Below are 5,370 nucleotides of genomic sequence, written 5' to 3'. Positions count from 1 at the left end.
CAGGCACATCGCCATTGCTGTTATCAAAATGTTCCCAGGCACAGTAGAATATGATGATAAGCGGTACAGCAGTACAGCAAGCAGCGAAAGCAAAAAGCAGCCACTAACAAGCACTAGACTCTAATATACAGTAAGGCAAGCAAGCCCCATGGCAAGCACAGGAGCCTGCCAATTAATAGCTAAACAGCTATAACAGGTATAAATTCGATCTAGCACATTCCGATCAAACCTGTCATTATCTCGAACCCTTCGAGCCCCACGTTGGGCACCAAAAAGGACTGTCGTGGTTTAACCTCAGTCGGCAACTGAGCACCATGCAGCCGCTTGCTCACTCCCCCCCCGGTGGGATGGGGGAGAGAATCGGAAGGGTAAAAGTGAGAAAACTCGTGGGTTGAGATAAAGACAGTTTAATAGGTAAAGCAAAAGCCGCCCACGCAAGCAAAGCAAAACAAGGAATTCATTCACTACTTCCCATCGGCAGGCAGGTGTTCAGCCATCTCCAGGAAAGCAGGGCTCCATCACGCGTAATGGTTACTTGGGAAGACAAACGCCATCACTCCAAACGTCCCCCCCTTCCTCCTTCTTCCCCCAGCTTTATATGCTGAGCATGACGTCATATGGTATGGAATAGCCCTTCGGCCAGTTTGGGTCAGCTGTCCCGGCTGTGCCCCCTCCCAGCTTCTTGTGCACCTCCAGCCTTCTCAGTCGGTAGAGCACGGGAAGCTGAAAAGTCCTTGACTAGTGTAAGCACTACCTAGCAACAACTAAAACATCGGTGCGTTATCAACTTTGTTCTCACCCTAAATCCAAAACACAGCCCTGTACCAGCTACTAGGAAGGAAATTAACTCTATCCCTGCCGAAACCAGGACAGGCGAGAATCACCTTCATATTCTTCATCATTAGGACATCAGTCCTAATATCTGTGTAGGACTTGGTAAAAATTATGGTAATGCTAATAATGATTGGCAGCCTTAATAACATACAGGTATCTAAGACAGTAGGATGACCCAGGCAACAGGGTGTAGGCACTTATTGCAAGTTAGTGCAGAGATTGAATGCTCTGACTTACCACGAGCACTGATGCAAGTATTTGCCTTGATGTTTGCCAGAGAAACTGCAGAGCCTTTTACCAAGAGTAACTAGACAAACTGTAGTAACATGCAATAGGGATTTTTTTGGTGGTTGAAGAGGTGAAACACATTATCTGAGGTAAAAACACACAGACATGTACACACTGATCTTGTTATGCACAGCCCTGGGCAATGCTGTCGAGTCTAAGGGTCCAAAGCAGTCAGAGTCCTTGAAGCCAGGAGTATGCTCACAGCTTTGAACCAATATGCGTAGTGAGAAAGTTCACTCAGTGGTGAGATCTTATCCTAAGATGTTTGACTCTCTAAGCAGGGTCTTAGCCTTAGGCCTCTGCCTGATGGACTTCACGCACTGCGAGGCTTGACGGTGTTACTTTCCCAGGTTGTCAGGCATACTATCCTGTTGCTCAACATTTTTCTGGCTTAGCTTCTTCCTCTTTTTTCTCTTTATGATACAGTTTTTCTCAGGTCTCAAGGCTGTACTTTGTCCATGACCAGTAACTGACTACTAGTGAATTTTTTATAGCCTTGGGGATGCTCTTTTAGCCCACATCCAAGTTTTTAAGGCCTTTGCTATTACCTTATACTCAAACTGCACATCGGAACGTGAGACATCCTTACAAAGCTTCTTTTCACAAAGTAAGTTCTCACAAGTCGTCAACAAGCACAACAGACCCTGGTCCTCTGGCCTCACAGTTAGCATAAGGACTGTGGTCTGTTACCAACAACAGCAAAACTGCTTTTACCGGGTGACCAGCAGCTGAGAGAATCAGGTCCTTGCACATTCACTGTAAATAAGCAGGCTTGCATCAGACCTGTTTACTGTCTCGGCTGTCAGATTCTCCTTCCATTAAATGCAACGTTACTGAGAGAGACCTAGGAGGTCACAGACTCCAGCTGAAAGCTACTGTAGGCTCCACAGCATGTATACACACTCTGATAAACTCCCATCAAGATCCTAAGCTTTGGATAGCTCTTTCAGTCAGAAAGGGGACCGCACTGACTCATGTCCCTCTGTGTGGTTTAAATGTGCGCATCGTTCCAACTTCCAGAACCGCTGGGGTTACCTAAGGAAACCTGGCTGCAGGGAAAGGTGTACCGGAGGCACAAAGACTTTGCAGTTATCTTCCCTACTACACGTTGGTTTCACTGTGTTTTACTCCCCCTCTGCAAGAGCCAGCTGTAATTAATGGCTTCGCCTAGCAACTTGTAAGACATGAAAACATACACATCCATTTGGAAGACAGTAGTTACTGGGGAATCATGGACTGAGAAGAGTTGAGCAGGACAAAGCCACAGTGGCATGAAGTTGGAGTAACTGTGCCAGGGAGATCAAGTTACTTGGAAATGAAAATCTAGGAGTTCTGAAGAACAAAAAGTAATCGCTGTATGCATTTGCCATCAAAATCTCTTTCTAACTTTTGGGCTTCATCTCACATCTCTTTCAAATCAATGTAAGTTTTTCTATTTGCATAGAAGAGGTTTGTACGCTCACTGAGTCAGCATACAAACTGTTGTAAAAGAAGCCAGCAAGTGTGATACTCCAGTCTGAACATAGGGCAATTACTCAAAATACTTCAGACACAAAATGAAGAAAACCCAAGCACTGGCTGTCAAGGAGGAGTACTGTGAAACTGAAAGACAAGAGTACTCTGGGAAAAAAAAACCAGCCCTCAATTCTGCAACTGATGGGAAGCAGCCCGAAGAAAGACCTGGAGAGTCAAGCTCTGCCATAACCTATTTTATGGAGCCAAAGGGGCTGAGGTAGAGGAAACACCAAGAACTTGTTTATTTAATTTAGGCCCCGTACAGTGAGTCATCCTAAGTTCCTGTACTACTCAGTACCAGGGGAAGAAAAAAATCACAGCTTTTTTTTTTTCTCATTCTATCTCTCAAAGTTCAAATAAACGGTCAGGAAAAACGTTGTCCTTAGCAGTTCACAGCCTTTGGAGTCGATTCCCAGTTATGCTGAGGCTTTTACAAGCCCTTACAGCAGAGCTAAACAGCCACCACGTAAATGAACCCTCGCCCCACCACAAACTGGGCAGAACTGTTTCATACCATAACCAGCAACCACAAAAATCAGAATGAGTAGTTTACATTTAACATATTCTGAGCAGAAGAGAGTAGTGAAACTGACACAACCCCTCAGCACAAGGTTCACATTTGCATGTGAAGCTCAGCACTTACATATGCTGGACTGCTGAATGAAAAGTTTTAAAAAAATCCCTTTTATTTTATCTGCAAAGTACAGAATTAGATCTGGTATCAGGCAATAGTGAAAGTGAACAAGCAGCATATTTTAAGTTGTAATCACCCATGCAAAAAATAGCAAGCGATATTTTATCTCACGCCTCTTTTTTTTTTTTTTCCTTCAATGGCTCTCCATGCAATGCAAGCAAGTTACTCTGTGCTGCCAAGAATGCTGGATTCTTACTAGCAACAGTCAGCAGTTTCTTTTTGGTTGCGAAAGCCCTAAGAGGCTTCGGCTGTCTAGCAGCTGTGTGTCAGAGCCTGAGGTGGACGATGACAAAAGCAGCAGCACCAGCTGTGTGTGCAACACATGTACACATTCATACACTCCTGCAGGGAGAGGTGTCTCCCACTTTCCCTTGTACTGCAATGCAGCCTGCTGGCCCCTGCTCTGCTGCGCTGCTGCTAAGAAGTTGTTATGAAGCCAAGCTTACTGTAATGATGAATTAAAAGATATTTTTTGTTACAAGTGTTACGTTGGCAATGTGGCAGAGTAGAACTTCTCAAGGCAATACACAATACTAAGAAATTTGGGGTTTAATTACATAATGGTACTAAGTTAGCCTAACATCAGCGTCCTCTTTTGCAGAAAGACAGCCTTGGTTACAAAGAAAATGCACTGGGAGATCCCACACCTACCGATGGAAGAGATTGTAAGGACCTGGGGCAGGGGTCTCTTTTACCAGTATAGATGGCTCAACTTTAAAGGTTATTTGTAGCAGGGCTCTCTCTTCACTGCCTAAGGAGTACCTTAGGGGAAACAGAGGTTAATAACTCATCAAAGGTAAGTACTAACTATTGAAACCAGCACTGGCGGAATCAAAGCACTATGTTGTCCCATCCACTGCACCAGCTTCTCTGATAAGCAAGTAACCTCCTGGGCTCCCGATTTGTATGCACGGGACTGAAGTGAGGTGGAAATGATAATGCAGAAAAGATGATACAGACTTTAGGAAAAGCAGACAAACAACTTATAAATGTTAGTTATAAAGCTTGGGATGACTATGGCAGAGAACTAAGCTTTTGCAGTATGCGCATCGTGAGGCTTGTCACAATTTTGAAGACATTCGGTCTTTAAGAAGCTTGTCCTAGGTGTAACAATACATCGAGGAAAGTCTTTCACCGTGCTGAACTGGAAATTTGCCGTGGTGACAGGTAAGCTTCTTTCCTGTTGTGTCAGTTGAGCTCTCTGCGCATCAGTCAATGCTGCTAACGAACTGGGCCCATCTTGAACAGGCCCACCATCTTACAGCATCGCTGCGGGGAGACTGGGAAGGAAACGTTATTACCCACTGCGCCTACATGGACTGACAGGGCAATTTGCACCCTTCGGCGTGCTGAGGCAAGGAGCTGGCTCACTCGGCGGCACAGCCACCTCGCAATACACGTGCCAGCGAAGAGACGCTGAACAACCCCAGCTCCCGGCCACCTCGGATCCGCTGGATGGACAGACGGACACACAGCCTCAGCGACCCGACACCACCCACAGCCACCCTGCAGGAGAAGGCTGCAGCCTTCAGGTCCCCCTGCCCCCTGTGAACACGTACGTGTCTATTAATAAACTTGTAACAACAACTTGTAAGCGGTGTATATATGTACACATACGCAACTGTATTTCCCCCTCAGGCACCCCCTCCCTCAGGCCCGCTCAGCCCCGCGCCCCGCGCCCGCCCGCCGCGCCTGCGCAGTGAGTCCGACGCCCGCTGCGGTGACGAGGCGGCGGCGGGCAGACCGGTGGGCGCCACCCACGGGCGGGGTGCCCGCGCCCCCCCCCCGCCCAGGCTCTCGGCGGGCGGGAGAGGAGCGGCGAGCCCGCGCAGGCGCACGCCGCCTACCCCGCCCCCTTCCGCCGAGCGGCGGCGCGCACCCGCCGTCCTCCGCCCCGTCCCGTCCCGTCCCGTCCCGTCCCGTCCCCCCACCCCACCCCCGCCCCAAGCCGCCCCCGCTCTTCCCTCCCCCCGCCGCCGCCGCCTGGGCCGCGGGGCCCGAGCGCCGCCTCCACTCCGCCTGCCGCCGCGCGGTGAGTG

At 48.5% G+C, this 5,370-nt stretch overlaps 1 long non-coding RNA gene across 1 annotated transcript; it reads left to right on the top strand.

The window, feature by feature from the left end:
• Nucleotides 1-837: 837 nt before the first annotated feature.
• On the top strand, nt 838-4,925 carry LOC143172806 (uncharacterized). Its single transcript, XR_012997413.1, has 2 exons — nt 838-4,498; nt 4,580-4,925. It is a non-coding gene; the product is annotated as an uncharacterized LOC143172806 (long non-coding RNA).
• Nucleotides 4,926-5,370: the final 445 nt, after the last annotated feature.

The sequence above is a fragment of the Aptenodytes patagonicus genome, chromosome Z, assembly GCF_965638725.1.
Source record: "Aptenodytes patagonicus chromosome Z, bAptPat1.pri.cur, whole genome shotgun sequence".
Lineage (NCBI taxonomy): Eukaryota > Metazoa > Chordata > Aves > Sphenisciformes > Spheniscidae > Aptenodytes > Aptenodytes patagonicus.
Note: the sequence above shows the minus strand (reverse complement) of the source record. Positions and strands in the feature narration are given on the sequence as shown.